The 18,094-nt window shown below is 50.5% G+C and overlaps 1 protein-coding gene across 6 annotated transcripts in view; it reads right to left on the bottom strand.

Moving 5' to 3' along the window:
* The window catches only part of CD82 (CD82 molecule), a 42,614-nt gene extending 24,738 nt beyond the window's left edge, over positions 1-17,876 (bottom strand). Inside the window, exon 1 of one of the 6 annotated variants that reach the window (XM_042791074.1) lies at positions 17,788-17,876. The gene's annotated coding sequence lies outside the window, so the exon portion shown is untranslated. Of the gene's footprint in view, positions 1-8,776; positions 8,853-9,267; positions 9,288-11,388; positions 11,409-17,750 lie in introns of those variants that run through there. The other 5 variants (XM_042791075.1, XM_042791073.1, XM_032998521.2 and 2 more) reach the window with 5 other exon arrangements.
* Between the last annotated feature and the right edge of the window lie 218 nt (positions 17,877-18,094).

Raw genomic sequence — 18,094 nt, 5'->3', positions numbered from 1 at the left:
CCTTGCTCAAAACAGACCATGCTGCTTTAAGAAGCAAGTGTCAGAGGAAAAGCAGTACTTGGCTGGGGTCATCAGTTTGGCCTGGGAAGAGCCAGCCCCGGAGAGCAAAGTCAGCAGGGTTCCCTGCCACCAGCCTGGGTGTACCGAGGGTCACTGGAGCCCAGTGTGTTCTTTTGTTTCAATCAAAGGCTTTTGCTTAATCCTATCAAATATTTAGGTTAACTCTGGAGCTAAACTGGTATGTGGGCCTTGCTATAACTGGCTAGTCTTCCCACCAAGCAACAGTGACCCTCCAACTACCAGGAGAGAGCACAAGTCTGAGCTGTGTGGCTGAAAGCAACACAAACTCCTCTAACTTCAAGGGATGCCATAGCTAGAGGCTGTGGGAAGCCCATCTCTGCACAGCACCTGGCAAGATACTACTGAGATGGGAAAGCAGCACAGAAATACAGTCTCAGCCGGCTGTGCTACAGGCAGTTCTTAAAGATCCCATCTCTACAGCAGTCATTAGGTAAGAATCATCTCAGTCACTTTTTAGTCAGTTAACTCCTCAGGTCAGAGTCCATAACGCCAGCAGCACCCAAAAGGAGGTCCTTCAAATTAGCTGGGGAAAGCTCCTATAATAGTTTCTGGTCCACACTTACCCTAAGTATCAAACCCACAGCACTCCCACTTCCAGCCCACCCAGGTGCAGCCGTTGGCTGTGAGCCGGGCCTGTTCCAGCACCGATGAACTGTACATCACTACCAACGCAGGAAAAGTGAGCGAAGGCTCCCTGTGAGCAGATTTTTACCCGTGGTTAATGATAGCAAGTTTATTCAAGAAGCCTTGCCCGTGTTAGTGCAGCCCACCTACAAATTGTATGCCAGCTTGCTGTCACAGAACCAGCTGTAACCCAAAGACTACCGTGCCCTTTAACGGTACCTCAGAAAAAGGGGTGTTTCAGCAGGGAGAGCACAAATATCGCTTCCTTCAAACTGTGTGCTCCCCTCCTTTCCTCTGCAGGAGAAACGTTCTCTCAGCCCGTTAATCCTGGCAGACACTAACACCTAAAACTGCACTTGGAGAGGATAACGAAGACATAAGTTTTCCCATCCAGCTGGCCTGCTTACTGGCTTCACCATGAACACATCTCCCCTTAATAGCATCACAGACTGGAGCCCGTCAGTCTAACCAGAACACAGAGGCAGCCAGGTCCCTAGGCGATAATGAATGTCTGTTGTGGGGGATACAAGTGGCTTTCTACTCTTCAACCTAGCTCAGGACTAAGATAGATAACAGCCTCCTGCACAAGGCACTGGATTTCTTACCTTAAAATGTCTGGTCCCACGTGCAACCTTCCTTAATTTCAAACTGGAGGGGCAACTCCCAGTACTCCTAGCACTAAGTAGCCATGTGCCTATTTTCACCCCTGCCCACACTGCTTTTATCAATCAGGAAAACAGAGATTTGCAGACCTGTTATGATCTTTTCAATAGTTATCTAAGATAATTAAGTAGTCAAACAAGCTGAGAAGTGCTGGTGTGGAAGAAGACATGACTGAGGTGATGAGAGTAAAAGATTGCTTTCAGGGCTCTTCTAGATATATTTGTTCAAGGCATACCTTCTTCACTGTTCATCAAAAAAAAAAAAAAAAAGAAACCAAAAACCCAATTATGCATTACAGCATTATGCACAGTTCTCCTCTTGTTACAGGGAGATATACTGCTTTCATAGTGCCTATTCATAAAGTAATTCAAAGTAGAGTTTTGAAGCCAAAAAAGAGCCAGGTTTTTAGGGTTTTGCTTTCAGATTTGAAGATACTTTAGGGATCCACACACTGAAACGTTACAGATTTTCCAATTCTTCTGTTATCCGTAAGAAACTAAACTTTTGTTCACTACACTAATGAAACTCCTCGAAACCCTACCTTCTGAAATTGCACAGCCACAAAACTAGCAACGCTGCCACACAGTAGAAGCAACAGCTCAACCAAATTTGACATGGGTCAGGTTTGGAAGCAGAAGAGCTTGGAGTTATCACAACCGAGCCATATCCACGGGAGAGCTGGCTTAAGCACAGAGCCTTGCCAGACCGTGCTGCCTGTGAACTGTGGCAGTCAGAGCTGACCACTTGCCTTCTGAACTTGGTCAACTCTTGAGCCTTAACATCCTGCAGCAACACACGCAAAAGTTTAATACGTGAAGTTTGCAACTTTTAAATACCACTGATTGTCCACAGATGTTTGTTTCTTCCTCTCCACCCCAACCGCTTTGACCATTTAAATTTTCCTCTCCAAGCATCCATACCCACTCTTTTCAACAATCCTGCCCCTATGCCTCCAAATTTTCCCTGTCCTTTTCCAGATTGATGCCAGCTCTGCAGAGGATTTCGTAAGAGTCTGCACTGTTAACCTGCAGAGTGGCATTTGTCCCAGCCTCTCATTTCCAGGCTTATTTATGCACCTCTATCAGTTTACTGCTTTGAGGCACTACTGCCATAAAAACTCAGCTGCCAACACAGCCTGGTCAGCTTCTATGTAGTTGACCCTGAGTCTTTCTTAGCCCAGTTTCAGCCCCAGGACCTGAAGGGAGAACTAATTCCAAGAAGGCATCAATTGATCCAGGAGCCCAGGGTTCCCCACAGTGGAGGAACGGGACAAGTCTGCACAGACTAAACTGGCCTCATGGGATGGTTTCCTGCCTTCTGCACAACCTCCAGCTCTCAGGCCTGTCATTCTCCCCACAACAGCGATGACAGCAAGACCAGTATGCAGAGAACAAAATCCAGGACACGTGTGTATGAGGAGAGGCAGACAGAGGCCTGCTTTGTTAGCAAGACCCATCACAGCTGGGAGATTAACTTATTTTTGTCACAGGAGTCTGCTATACTCCCAGCCACCCCACAGACACACAAAAAAAAGGTGACTGCAGCAAAGGACGAGTGATATGGGAGAGACAAACCCCTCTGCCTCCCAGCCCCACCACCGGTTGGTGAGGTGGGAGGGGGAACACTCATACACAGACGTTATAAGGGGCAGAGAGGCTAAGTTAATTTTGAATTGCAATTCTGCTCTCTCGAATTAGAACCTGTACTGCCTCCACCTCGCAAGCACTGCATGTTTGGTGCTCACTGAAGTTTATGGTACGTTGCTCAGGCTAGTGCTATACATGCCTGTGCCACGCAGGTCTGCCGGTAAGAGCTCAGCCCTCGCTCTCGCAGGGCTGGCTTCTTCCTGATGAGCTCTGGCAGCTGAAGCACCTCAGCTGCCAAGTTACTGTACAGCACAAATAAGGGGCTCATTTACGAGCGTGGCGAAAGAGAAGACGACAAGCAGGAACAGTATCGATGCCAACCGGAGTAGATCAGTTATGGAAATCACCGCCTCAGTACATTTACAGGCAAGGGCAAAGTTCCTGCAAACCCTCGAGGAGAGCACACCCACTCCCGACAGCAAGGAGCTCTGGAGGTCAGCCCCGATACTCACACATCAAATAGGAAAGGGTTGTTCACACATGAATGCATCTACATAGCCTGGAAGACGCTGTCCCCTCTCCCCCACACCCTCTTTCATAAGGAAAGGAAACGATCCTTTACAGAGAAGCTGCAGGTTGTCCTTATGTACTTTGGCCAGTTGCTCCCCACTACCACCCCTCAGGCTTTAACCCCGGGTGATGTAAAACAAAGGCAGACCCCACAGGATGTGCTGCTACTACCTTTTACCAGGCTAGGGTGAGGGCAAACCAGCACCAGAACTGGTTTTCCAGTTGCTATTCCCCTTGCCCCCCCAAACACCCTGAGAGCCCCATATGGCTGGCGTGCCAGCTCAGGCCTGCTCTTCCTCCAACTTGGCAAATGCAGCGATGCAGCAGCCACCGCTGTGAACTGAGCTTCTGCAGCATACCCTGAGGCTCCTGATCCTTCACCCCTTCCATCTGCTGTGGCAGGTGGGATCTCTGGATGAAAGTCCAGCTAGTCCACTGAGAGACAACCTCCAAACCAGGCTCGGCTGATCACGAGCGCTGCAAGTGCCTCCCGACACAGCAGGCAAGCATCACCCTCCCCAGGCCTACAACAACTTTCCAACAGGTTGTTTCCCCTCAAGATACTAGGCTGGGCTTTGAAAAAAATCTCTGAAGTTCTCCTCTTGATCTGGTCTCACCTCCCTACTTTCTTTTCACACCATGACAGTGACCACGGCTAGCTGGACTCATTTGTAGACAGATGGACCAGGAATCTCTGGAGAAGGAGGAGCTCCCACGGATTTACTACCAGCTCCCTCTGACCACAGCAACTAGCATCAGTCCCTAGGAGGGGATCAGCAAGCTGTTGGTTCCATAAAGATGTTTATCTGCACAGTAATTTGCATGAGGCCATTCTGAAGGTTAGTGCAGTTACTTTTTGCAGTATTATCCCAATTCATAAACCAGAACTAGAGCAGCCCTATAGCAGGCTAGAGACCCACAGAAGACAGCTGGGGATGGGGAGTTGCTCACTAAATGGTCCCTTCCCCTTCCACCTCCAAGCCAGACACTCACACACAGGAGAGGCTGGGGAAGGGGCAGCCCAAAAAGCCACAATTTTTAACAGCAGGGAAGGAAACAAATCATCTTTTGCAGGATTTTGAGCCCTTGAGCCACAAAGCCCAGCTGCTGGGAATGCTTCTCTATCCATGCACATGAGGAACCAGCACTTGGCAATCAGAAGGTGTCCAGATCACGGGTCATGAGACCCAACAGCTTCACCCAACAACGCCAGTTAATGAGCAATGACAGAGTTACTAAGTCCTGTTAACCAGGTACAGCACTGCCCTCAGGGCAGAGACTGCAAGTCACAGCCACATTAGCACACTAAGAATATCCTAAGGAGTTCATCTTGTTGATGTTAATATTCAAAGGCCTTGGACTTTTAGTACACCTGGGAGGTACATCTTGTCTCTGGCAAGCAAATAACCACAGAGCCAATGAAAGACTTGGGTCTGAATTCACTGAACTCTTCTTTAAGCTCTACTGAGATAATACCAGCTGTGTAATGACCTTGAAAACATAAACAAGATCATGTTTGTGGTGGAGATTTTCCAAACAGCATCTCTTCAAAAGTTACAATGGAGGGATTGAGGGAGAAGCTGGACCCTAAAAATTAAGGCTGCTAATTAGGGTTACCCTCTCAAACAGGCTACACTTGTGGATGCAGAGATTATTTATTTATATATATATATAAATATAAATATGTGTGAGTGTGTGACCGATTCAGCTACTGTTTCTTTTTGAAGGAAAGTGTCAGGGCAAGGTAGAAAACTGTATGCCTGCATAATACAAACTTTGGAAACAGAAGGGAAGGAAAGAAGGTACATGGTACAGACTCTCTAATTCCATCTACTCTAGAGACAGTTGCTTCTTACCATAAGTAGAAGCAATTGCCTTCAAGCTAGAGGAGACGGTTTCAGGGCTAAGGACAAAGTCATAGATAGCACCACAGCCACACCAGCTGACTGCAGCATGATACTTAATTGTCAACAAACTTGGGTCTTCCACTTAGGAGCACAGACGTGCACAGTGACACCCTTAACATGAGCATCTGCAAGACATTTGCAAGCCAGAGGCTCCAGCGTGCATGCAGCCCCTGCACATTTGCTACCCCTAGACTAAGGGGAGCAGACTAAAGCAAGGCAAGAGTTGGCTGCAAGTACTGCAGGAATACCCCCGGAAAGACTAGATTTCTCAGGACACTAGATGAGTTTGAGGAAACTCATCAACTCACACTGCAAAGGTAGATTTGTTCCTGGTGCACCTGGTAAAACATTAAGCTTTTCCATTTGACTTTTGTAGTTAGTATACTCTTGTGTGAATAATCTGACAAGCAACAGCGTCATCGATGACAGAGGTTTTTCAGCACGTTTTGCCACAGCAATCACATGTTGTGCATTCTGCAAAAAGGAAACGCATATTTTAGAAATGTACTTCCGATGCTCAAGGGGAAGTGATTAGATATTTATAAACCACTACCACGCTGTTGAAAAGAAACCAACTCAGAGTTCAGTATCAAAGAACAGCACAGGTTTTAGAAGCGCCTGTTACCACCTCTCTATATTTACAAGGGGTGCAATCAGATCTTACGAACATCTGGACTTCATACTTCAGTTTGAAAGCCAACATTTAAGTACGTCTTCAGTCCCTAGAACTGGCAAATTGAGAAAGTTCTTTGCTATTTTCAGTCTATACGCTCATGCTTGCATAGCATGACAGTATTCGCAGGACAGTATTTCTCCAATTTAAGCAAATCTTTCCATTCAGCAAGACCAGAGATACAACTCTGCCAAAAAAAAATGGGGGGAAAAAAAAAAAAAAGAACAACAACAACAAAAAAAACCCCACAACCTGTCCCAGAAGTCATCTGATTCTCCCCTCCCCCTACAAAAAAAAAAAAAAAACCACCCAAAAAACCCCCCACACTTACCAGAAATAGCATACAGAAGAAAAAGCCAAAAGTACAGTTTAGTGGACTTTTTCTCTTTGATTACCACATACTAGTATCTTATTTGTGCAACAAATCATGCAGGTAGGGTCTAGAAAGAGGTCTCCACGCCAACTAAAACCAGCACAGGGTGCAGTAAAACCGCATAGTTTTCACAAAACTGGTTGGGCAAGTCTGTCACTTGACTACATTGGCTCTTTAATGGCTCCAAACCCAGAACCAGCTCAGCTTTGTTTTCTGCGCTGGGAGCTGTGAGGCTGTAAATGTCACCTCTGAAAGAGATGCCAGCCACCCCGGCAGTGAGCAGCGCCTGTGTCAAAGGCAGTCCCCCACGCTGGCTTGCCCCACGCCTCCCCACGGAGGAGCAAAGCCCATGGGCAGGACCTGCACCCCAAAGTGTAGTGGGGTGGCCGGCACAGACAAGCAGCACCCTGCTCGTGCTCTGGTTAGCTTCTCTGCAGCAGGCAGATGATGCTACTGAGCATTTGCCATTGCCATCTGACTCACCGGTGTGGAGACCCCAGGTGCAAGCACACGCACAGGACAGACTCCCGAGCCTCCCTTCTCACACAAGCAATGCCTTGGAGGTCAACCAATCTCCTCTGAGGAGTTGCACAATATCCCTCCCAACGCCACTTGGCTTAGAGAGACCTCCCCGAGACACAGCACCCTTCCCTCCCTGCCAAAGCACCCAAAGGCTACCACAGCCCAGGCAGGAAGAAAGACTTAACGCAAACTTTTTTTTCTATCGTAGGAGACAGCACCAGAGATTGCCAGACTGAGGGTAGGAACCAGGTAGTATGACTCATTTTTATCTTTTCAGCCTCCTCCTCCCATAAGATGCAAGAGGTCAAGGTCGAGGACTTTCTACTGTAAAGTTCCTTTTCAAAACAAACTGGTTTTCAGTTTCTTCCATTTTCTCAGAATGCTAGGGTAGATAACTAGTGGGTGTTGAGATTCAGCACACCCATGCCAGATGTGATTCTGAGAAGTTACAGCATCTGCCTGAACTGGGAAATGAGGTTTCTTTTCGGTCCTTTCCAGGAATTAGCAAGGATGCAGTAAAGGTGAAGAGGGAGTAGCTCTACATCAAGGGCAGGATGTTTTCCCTAGCGTAGCAACTTGAACAGCAAGTAAACAAACACCTTCTCTCTCTACCTTTTGAACCTTGGGACTGCACCCCTCTTCTCCAGGGGTGGATGAGGCTGAGCAGAGCCCAGGCACCAGTGTGGGAAGGAACCTGAGCCCCACCAGGCTTACTCCCCCCCCCATTCCCAGCAATACCAGGCTCTTCATTGCTGAAGCCAAGTGCTAAAGCGCACCTACCCAGATGAGCGTAGGAGGACAAGCACTCCCTCGTGTTTCTCAAGCTAAACCTTGGAGGAGCTCAGACACCCTGCCAAGCTAGCCGAGGGCTCATCAGAGCACTGAAGTCCCACACTGCTGGGGGACCAGCCCACTGGAGAATGGAAGTCTCTTCTAGCACCAGGATTCTCCCCAAAATCTCTCCCCCTAGGGTCCATTGACACGATCTTAAGTGGCAGAAAGGAAGAAAAATAAAACAAAAAAACACACCACAAATCAGAGAAGAGACTTCTGGCTTGTTACGCTGAGAGATTGTGAAGCTTTAGAATTAAGCCAGCTTCCTCGAACAACAGAATAGACAGGCTATTAATCTACTTTAAACATATCACATGCTTTGCATCAGGACCTTTGCTGATAGCAAGTTACTGATCTCAAGAAGCAGAGTTTTTAACCCTTTAGCCCTACAGACCAAGGAGAGCTGGAATATTACCGCAGACCCAGCATGACCAGAAAGTCTCAGAAGTCCTACTGGCACAGGAAAGTGCCTCAGCCCACAAAGGGATGCATCTTTCAGCCTGTTCACAGAAACAGTCCCCTTACTATTTGTGATAGTCCAGAATCTTGTTTTTGCCAAGTACACCATTTGCTAGTTGCAGCACCCTCACCATTTACCAGCTGTCCATATGCCTGTGGCTACCGAACCACTTCTGTTCCCCTGCCAGCCTGTTGGCACTGTTACCTGAGATTCTAGAGCAGAAGACCACAGACCAGCAGCTGCAATGATCATCCCTCTTCAAGAAGGTCTGCTCTACCATAATGATGGACCCTCCACTCTACCAACCCAAAGCACCCCATTGCAGGGCTGCCAGTACCCAGAGTACAGGATTCCTGCAAGATTCTCCAAGTATCTCACGGTCTCTCTGAGACACACGTATTGGGGAGGGTAAGAAAAGCAACTCTGCAAACCCATTAGCTAGAAGTAGACAGGGATGGCAAAGCTAGGGGTCTCCAAACTCACGGACTCGGTCGTACGGAGCCATTCACACAACAGCAGTGCCACAGCCACAAAAGGTTCCTGCCGGCTGCAGCCTCCGTGCTCGTGGCCCTCTGCCCTAGGAGGAGCTTTCCGTTCCCTCAGCTCATCCCAGAGTCACACGAGACCACCCCGTGCCCCGCCGTCACAGACAGTCTGAGGACAGACATTTCACAACATCCTGAATTTCACGCCACCGATATCACTTGATGCTACCAGCAGGCATGAATGAAAAGAGAAAGCCAGAACTATAAAAAGCTTCAGAGGAAGGGACTCTCTCTCAAGCAGCGCCTCTTTCTTACAAGAGGAAGAAAGTGGAAAAGAAGGCTGCACAGTACAGCAGTAAAAGGCAACGCTGTGAGGAGCATGAATAACACAGCACAAGCTGTTACAGAAGCTGCAGTGAAGCTGCTTTGTTCCCAGCCTAAGCATTTTAGGAAGTGAACTGCCACAATAAGAAATCTCAGCAGACAAACCTGTGAAACCAAGGAGGCCTCTAGAAAACTCTTAGCCAGCTGGAGGAGACGCTCAAAAACTTTTTGTTTTCCTTCTGTGAAGATGGTCCTGGAGGCCAAGGCAGATTGCAGTACATGCAGGTGTTTTGCTACCCTGCTGATTGCCACATTACCAGGCAGGTAAACCCAGCAGACTTAACTGGAGCAACTTAATTGGAGCAAGGTGAGAACATCACTCAATTATAGACCTGTCACCTGCTGTTAAGATCACCCCGTCACCAACCACCATCCAAAAAAAAGCAAAATAATAAATCCATCCTTCCAAGCAGCACATGTGTAGGCTATGGACAGGGCTGCTTCAAGCCAAGAGGAATAGACATATGGGATAAGTTCCCCGGGAATTTGGCAGTTAAAATAGACAGCAAGACTTCGAAAAGCTGGGTCTGTTTTGGGAAAAGGAGGGGCCTCCTTGGAGCCTGCAGACCTACACATGGCAGTCTGGAAAACGGGTTCAGCTGAACCGGAACCAAGGGAGGCTGGGTGGCCTTTTCTAATTTCTTGAAAGGGTCTCTTTTTCTAAATTTAGAGCACAAATATTTTAGGAGAGTATTTGATGGAGCAATGCTAGAAGAATGAGATGGAAAAAGAGTAGTTCAGATGTATTTATTTTAAAAAGGAAGAACTTTTATCCAGAATAACCGATTTACAAATATCAGATAAGCCTCAATGCAGAGATAAATGCTCCCATTTCAGGAGGGGAAAAAAAGCAAGGCTGTTTCATCTTTAACTAGTAAATCACAACTGAGACTGATTACTTTTTAATAGGGCTGCAGGCACATTTTTTTTTTTTTTCATACTTGCCTCTGTCCCAACCATGTTGTGCTTTCCCACACAGCCCATTCCTCAGAGACCCTTTCTACTTCACATCAGTTCTGCAATTTTTAAATCCAGCCAAACTTACTAATGACATCAAATTATGGCAAGGTGCATACTACCTGGGGCAGGTTATGGATGCGACACAAGGCTCCCTTCTCCCCCCCGGGATACGTGCCCACCCCTTGAAACCCTGCTCAGCAAAGCCCCATTGCCTGCTCCTCCTCTGATGGAGAGGCTGCCAGCAGCATAATCACCCACCGCAGGACACCGGGGCTTTCCACCCAGACCCTGGGCACAGGAGTAACCATCAGACAGCACCGAACCTGGCTCAGCTCCCACACCACTGAACGGGCTGCTCCTCCTGACAGCAAACACCCCGCGGCCAAGGCTGTCTCTTCTGGGCAAACAAGGAGCAACTGTGTAGGTTGCCATGGGACAACACCGGGTGCATGGCCGTCTGCTTGTATACACGCTGGTAGGTCTTGCTTGTAGCTGACAACTGGGCGAGGAAGAGGTTTCCCACCTGCCTGAAGCTACACAAAGCAGGAACTTACTGCTTTACTACAGGATCAAGTCTAACCCACCGCCACGACGACCTCCGAAGCTGCGACACGATGGATTGGGAATGAATGCAGGAACACCCAGGCTCGGAGAGCACCGGCAGGACTGCAGCGTCAAATCAAAGGAGCCTTTGAGGTCCTGGACTCGGGCATTAAAGCAGCTTGCTGGTCCCCAAAACAGCCTCTCCTGCCGAGGTAGCAGGCAGTTCGATGCTGCTTTTGACATTAAGAAATTCCCACATGGTTTCAGCAATAGCATTTTGGTCACCTCAGTTTTGTTCTAGGAAGGTGTGAGTCACAACACCTCCCCCAGGAAGCAGGGGCGAGAGGAAACTCCAACCTGTCAGGTTCCCTCACATCGGGCAGGAGAGGCACCAGCAACCACCGGCAACACCTCCCACCCCTCGGGAGCAGGCACAACCACCCCCATTTTTGCTGCACCCAGACAAGGTGTTACCACCCTCGGAGGATCTGGGGGGAGGGACCTGTCAGGCCCTGCACACAGGGAGCAGGCACCTCCTGCAAAAAGTCCCACAGTGGGGCTGGGGCTTGCCTGCAAGGCTGAGCTGCCCCACAGGGCTCCACTCCCCCTCCCCACCAGTGTCCAGGGACCTCCCGTTATACCCACAGCCTTCCCCCCACTCCTGTGCAGTGTCCCCAGGGAGGCACAGCAGATGCTTTGGGAGCAGAAGGGTTGTGCCTTTACCTTGTTTCACAGGGCTCATCAGGGCTTCTCCCCACCACCGCGGTCTAGCACTGTCCTGCGCAGCAGCTGCCGAGCAGAAGTCTTCTTTAATTAAAAGAGCTTCCTTTGGGAATAGGTGGATTTACTGCACAACTCAGAGGGCTCTTTAGTTATTCTATGTGCAGTGTCTCTGCAAACCTGCATTAGAAAGGGACCTGAATGCAAAGAAGAACCCAGCAGCTTCTCAGACTGTTGGGAAAGTACATCCAGGCAGCTGGGGTTTGTCTGGTTGGGTTTTCCATGCTCCCCGCCCCCCCAGAAGAGTCTTCAGAGATGAGCGTTATTAGAACTGCTGCCTGCCTTTTAAACCCCAGTTTTTTCAAGCATCCAGCAGAGATGCTGCAAAACAGTTCCCATCTCTTCTTGGTCAGTACAAAATTCAAAGCAACAGCAAGGGGGGGAACCTGCAGGCCAGCAGTCTCCACAATCCAAGCCCGGCACAGTATTGCAGATCCACGCTTCTGGATGAGCAGGGAGCCTAGCTCCACGATCACAAGACAAGGGAGGATGGGAGCGAGGGAACGGGAGACAGAGTTTACTTGGTAAAGCACACTGGGAAATTGAGGACGTTCCAAGCAAAGCCACTCAGGACTGACTCACCACCAGCAGCTTCAGTCCACGCTGACACACACGGCAAACACATGACCGGCTCCACTGAGGTCAAGAAGATGCTTTGATTGCACCATACAACCAGCAGGAAACAAGCCCCAGAACCAATGCACAATTATAACTGCAGTACTAGATACCGTGTCCTATCACGTCAGCCAGAACAGCACCCTTTCATGAAAAGATACTCAACAAATTATTCGATTACAAGCAGAAAGAGGAGGAGCAGAGCAGTCTGTGTGGTACATTTCAAAAGCAGGCATGTTAGCTCCAGTAACCAAAGTCCAAAAAACCACTCTACACTGACACTCATGAATGCAGAACCTCTCTTCAATTTCTGTCCACATGTATTCCAAGTAATGCTAAGTAAGCCACTTGCAGGATCAAGGAGAAATCCGAAAAAAAATCAGGTATGAAGCGAGTAAGATATTCCCAACACAAATATTTTTGCCTCTAAGAATGTAGCACCTAGAAAGTGAAATGCCATAAAAGCTACAGAACCTTCCCTGGAAAGGCCTAACCAGAGCACTGAGCCGTTTTGGGCAGCAGTAGAGCTCCTCCAGTTAAATTAGACTTCACAGCTGATCCCCAACCAAACTGCTAATCATCCATCACAGGAGACATGCCGGCTCTGGGCATTTAAGATTTGTATATTCCTATATTATGGGCTGACAGCCCTTGCAGTCCTAGCCAAGTGCCAGCCTGTCACCTCCCACCCTCCCCGTGTGCCACCCCTGAAGCCTTGCACCAACACCGCACGGGCCGTGAGCCCACAGCACCCCGGCGCAGAAAACACCTCGAGGCAGCTCACTCGAACCTGTGGCAGTCCAGTACGCCGGCTTGAGCAAAATCTGGGCCCTGGAGTGGGCTGCTTTCTAAAACTAGACAGACAATTTGCTGCGCGAAGCCTCTCTTGTGGAGGCAGGAGCTGAGGGCGTTGAGCTCCTTTGTGGCCCGTGGACCCCATCCCGGTGAGAGCACAGAAGCCTCAGGGGTCACAGCGGCAGTGGCCAAAGGCAGGTGCTGGTGGAGGACATGGCTACATCCAGTGACCAGAACCCCCTTCACCCGGGGAAACAGCTTTCTCCGTTCCCAACGGGTAAAACCACTTCACAGCAAGTTCGGGCCCTGCTATGCAAATCCCCATAACCTAGTTCCTCTCCATCCTCTTTCCCAAACCGCCTCCGTGGCAAAAGACGCTGAACAGCAGCAGAAGGGACCAAGGACAGTCCCCGACTCCAGCTGCAACAAGGTCAGCTCAGCTCAGGGTGCACGGCCGCAGCTCTGATGGCTCGTCCCTTCCTTTGCTTGGGCACGAGAGACCTCCCTCTGACTGAAGCAGAAATATTTTTACCTACAAGGGGAACTCTGCATTATATAACTGCAAATCTCCAGGCTGCTGGATATCCTAATGTATATAGCTCGCCCCAGATCAGCATTTCACCAGTACACATAGCCATGGGATTATCATCGTACTGGAAGAGATCAGTGATCTGCTTAAATCCCAGCAACAATTTTGCAGTAAAGGTTAAAGTGCTTTTGCAATGCACCTGTTTGCTTAAGGCTGCACTGTAGAGAAACTAAAACAGCAGCCCAGCAGCATCCTTAACAAATGCCACCAGTCCTTTGCCCATGTACAAGGCTCCTAGCAGCACAGGAGAGCTGTGGCTCTTCCCAGCTCCTGAGCTCCTTAAAGGCAAACAGGCCACCTACCTCAGCAGCAAGTTTCAGAAATTAAGTACATCCACAGCACCTTGATTTGACTTGCTTTTAAATGGTGGTGTCCCAGTTCTGAAGCTCCACCAAGGAGATAAAAGAACTAGAGCAGGGAGTCAGACAGCCCATGCCTCTTCCCACAGGAGAAAGCCTGGCGTCAGCTTAGTGTCCTTCCCTTTCTCCCCTGTACGTACCTTGGAGGAGCCCCGAACCATCCAGCTTCCCTGGCCCTGCACTGTCCAAGAGGACACACACTTGGGTGCTGAGCTGGCAGCCTCTGATCCCCGTCCCCACCCCAACAGCCTACTGGTTTATTCCCTTTTTCTGCCACCATCCACCAGGCAGTCCCTTTTGCAGAGCTGCCCACAGTAATGCCTCATCTTTCTTCCAGAAAATTAGCTCGCTCTGAATCTGTCGGCGCACACAAGCAAGGATTTAAGCAATCTCCAGCATGCAGTTCCTTGCACTTCACTTATCGCCCTGTCTGGGTTCGAGTCAGCCATTAACCGCTTCAGTGTTTCCGAGCCCTGACAGCCCAGAGAGCTTTCAGCAAACAGGCTCTGCCACAGCCCAGCAACCATCAAGGAACTGCTGGCGCAGGCTGTGCCTCCCGTATTATTCCTTTTACCATGCCAAGAGGGAGCCTGTAATTTTTAGCTTTTCCTCCATTTCATTCCCTCTCGAAGAATACAGACGTGCCAGGAAGAGACAGAGGTGGTTAAGTAACGACTGCAGCTCATTACACAGCTCCTAAAGGGAAGGTGGCTCACACAGCCATCCCTTCATGCACATGTCGTTAATCATTTGCTCGTGGAAAGCTCCGATCCCACATTCCCCCAACAGAAGCGTCAGTGCAAAAGCACAGCTTATTTCTTAGCTCATCAAAGCTGACAACCACGGGGCAGGGGCCAAAGCTACTGGGCCCAGCTCACCCTTTGCTCTGCATAAGGACTCCAGATCCCAGGATGTCATGATCCACGTTGAGAGACAAATGAAGGCAGGGAAGGAGAGGAAAGGGATGCAGATGTGGTGCTCCTATTTTAAAGAAGAATGCTTTAACTTCACGAGGGCCAGAGCTCCTGGCAGTAAGAAGTTCATTTTGGTGTAAATTTTTCCAAAGAGGAAACTGAGGAAGAAGTGTAAGAACCAAGGTTCCAGTCATCCCTTGTTGCACAGGCCCACTGGAAGCATCGCTACCTCCTCTGGCTTTCCAAGCCACTCAACCATAGCCCAAGCCCTGCCAGACCCACGCCAGCACCTCCCGCTCACCAGCGAGCAGAAACAGAAAGGAATCCAGGAACAAAGCGGCTGCCACGCCACAGGAGTGACAATAATTACCACTTCAGATAGCACGGGGCAGGGTCCACCTCCCAGCATCACCCTGGCCTTCCCGTCCCAGATCCTATGCCACTGGTGCCCAAGGTCCTTGCTGCTGTAACAGTGACAGAACCACAGCCAGGGTTTGAGCTGGGAAGTGCCTCCGGGCCTGGGATTACCGGAGGTCTGCAAAACTCCCACCCGCACTTCTCCCATTTAAACATCTACTGGATGAACACCTACAGTCCTGGGCGGTCCCCTGCTGCCTCACATCTGTGACACAATGACCCGGAGACACGGGAGAGGGATAAAACCTTTCCTCAGCTACAGTCAGACGAGGAATTTCAGACGAACTGCCCTCTGCACTTCATGGAGTTTGAAGCAGAGAGTGGGTTGGGTAGCAGGGCCAGGAAACCTCCATGGAGCTGTGGGAAGGCCTTCTTAGAGCATCTCCTGCACCAGCTTACGGTTGTGGGTCACACTACACCTGCCTGTCCCCTGAGAACTAAAATAGAGACAATAACAGGAATGAGGAGAGTCCTGATGAGCTGCATCATTAAAGCTGCTAAATCCTCTTAAGGGAAGCGCTTCCATGCAGCAGGACAGAGATCGCCTGTGGGGAGAGCTTTCCCCAGGCACTGAGCTTGCCTCTTGCTCTATTTCTGTCACAGGCAAGTAAGAAGCTGAGCGAATACTGCAAGATTTCACCCAGCCACCCCTGACCTGCCGCAGAGGGACAAGGATCTCAGCCCAGAGGTCCCCAGAGCCCTCAGCAAGGACAGAGAAGCCCAGGCCAAGAGAGGCTCCACTGAGTGAAGTTATTTTGGAAGCAAGATCCTTCTATAAAAGAGGTGTTAAATGAAAGGACATGAGGAGCGAGGAGAGGCGTCTCACTTCCCTGAGCCCACTCCAAGTCCACACATTGGCTTGCAGAGCAGCTGGCAAAGGTCCTTTTCACCCGTGCAGCAGCCCAACATGAGCAAGCTCCCATGGATTTTTTTATATATACATATATTTTTTTTTAAGCAGAGCTGTAGGTGTGGGAGTTCTGGAACCAGCCAAAGGGCCAGAAACAAGCGTGAATGTTAAAACCCACCCTGCCCTAGCAACCACAAAGAGGTCTTGCGATGGGACGCTGGCAGGACTGATACCACTGAACAGGTCACTGACTGCACCACCAGTGCCCTTCTCCCCCACTAACACTTTCTTCCCACTTAGTGCTCATGAAGTAGTTAGTAAGATCTGAGTAATATGTCATTTTTACAGCTTGTTTGTCATATGCTTATCTCGACATCAGCACACAGCAGCACACTACCAAGACTGCTCCTCTCACTCGACACCTCCCTTCAGGTTTTCCAAGCAGTATTTCTACACTCGGACCTTGCGGTCTGCCAAAAGGATCCTAGCCACATGCTTCTGCTCGACGGTTCTCATGCAGCGAGCAAGCTTCACAGCAGCAGGCTCACTCTCGAGCTTTGAAGAGGATTTTTCTCAAGCCCGAGGTGTCTGAGTTAAAAAAAAAAAAAAAAAATCAATTCTTCTGTGAAAAGGAAGTAACATTGATGGCAGATTTTAAGACAGCACTCTCCAGCTGTACACCCTCGCTCGCGTAGCAGTGCAAGGGTGTTTTCAGAAGCTACACATCGAGAGGCCTCACCAGTGCTGGGATGGGTTATGTCCCTGCAAACTATCACCACAGACATCTCCCAGAGCTGCTCTCCTCCCCAGCTGCCACCTCCGACAACACTGCAGCCGGACACTCCGTCCCTCCCCTGCCCAGCTAGGAAAGTTTCAAGCTCTCATCTCATACACAAGATGGAAATGCTAGAGCTGGGCCAAGACATAGGAACACTTCATCCTGAACTAGCTTTACCATTTACTGAAGCCAACATTTAGATTCCAGGATGGTTGTTTTCCCTTTTTTTTTTTTTTTTTTTTTTTTTTCTACCGAGTGCTCCACTTACGTTAAAGCATACACAGCAGAGCTTTTATGCCCTGGGACAGAAATGGCATGCCTGGCTTGCAAAAAGCCCTTATCCCCGCATCAACAGCTTTGTTAACAGTCACACTGCAACACAATTCCCAGCCCAGCTGTTGAAACGCCAGCGCTGCTCCCAAATCTTTCACTGGGCTCCTAAAAGGGAAGGTTGGGGGGGGGGGGGGGGGGGGGGGAAACGGACACAGGAGTGGGGGCCGGTACCGGATTTCTGTAGTCGAAATAGGATTGCTACAGGGGGGCATCTAAATCTACACCTTAAGGAATCACTCACGACGGAGTCCCGTGGAAGAGAGCAGCCCACCAGCCTCAGCGGCTCGGGCACACCAGCCCGCCGAAATCGCCCTCCCGCTGCACCTGATGATGATTTTTCTTTTGTATTTATTTATTTATTTATTTATTTTAGGCCATATAGCAGTTACACAAGACGATCAGACCTCACCCCCACCCGTTTAAGTTGAACGGGGATCCGCAGAGGCGGCTTCCCCCCCACACACCCACCCACCCACCCACCCACCCCCGGGGAAGGGGCTGCCGCCCCGCCGAGGCCGCTCCCCGCCCGAATCCCCCCGGAACCCCCCCCGGGCTGAGGGGAGCGGGGCGGCGGGGCCGGGCCCACGGCGGCGAGTGACGCCCCTCCGCTGCCCCCCCACACTGCCCCCGCAGCGGGCGGCCGCGGCGCTCCTACCTGCTCGGCTCGGCTCGGCCCGGCTCGGCTCGGCTCGGCTCGGCTCGGCCCGGCTCGGCTCGGCTCGGCCCGGCCCGGCCCGGCAGCCCGCTCCCCCCGCCGCCGCCGCTGTGGCCGTGCCTCGGCTCCCGGGGCCCCGCGGGGCGGAACGCGGCGGAGGCGGGAGCGGGAGCCGGCCCCGGGGCGGGCCGCGGCCGCTTCCCGGCCCCCCGCGGCGGGGCGGGGGGGGAGGCGGCGGCCTGGCCCGGGCAGGGCCCCGGCGCCCCGCCGGGCCTCCCCACAGCACCCCCGCTGTGAGAGACGCGCTGTGGCTGTCAGGCCGAAGCAAAGCCTGATCACCCACC

The sequence above is a fragment of the Tyto alba genome, unplaced genomic scaffold (genome assembly GCF_018691265.1).
Source record: "Tyto alba isolate M040663 unplaced genomic scaffold, T.alba_DEE_v4.0 Super-Scaffold_18, whole genome shotgun sequence".
In the NCBI taxonomy this organism is placed as follows: Eukaryota; Metazoa; Chordata; class Aves; order Strigiformes; family Tytonidae; genus Tyto; species Tyto alba.
This window is presented reverse-complemented; position numbering and strand designations above follow the sequence as displayed.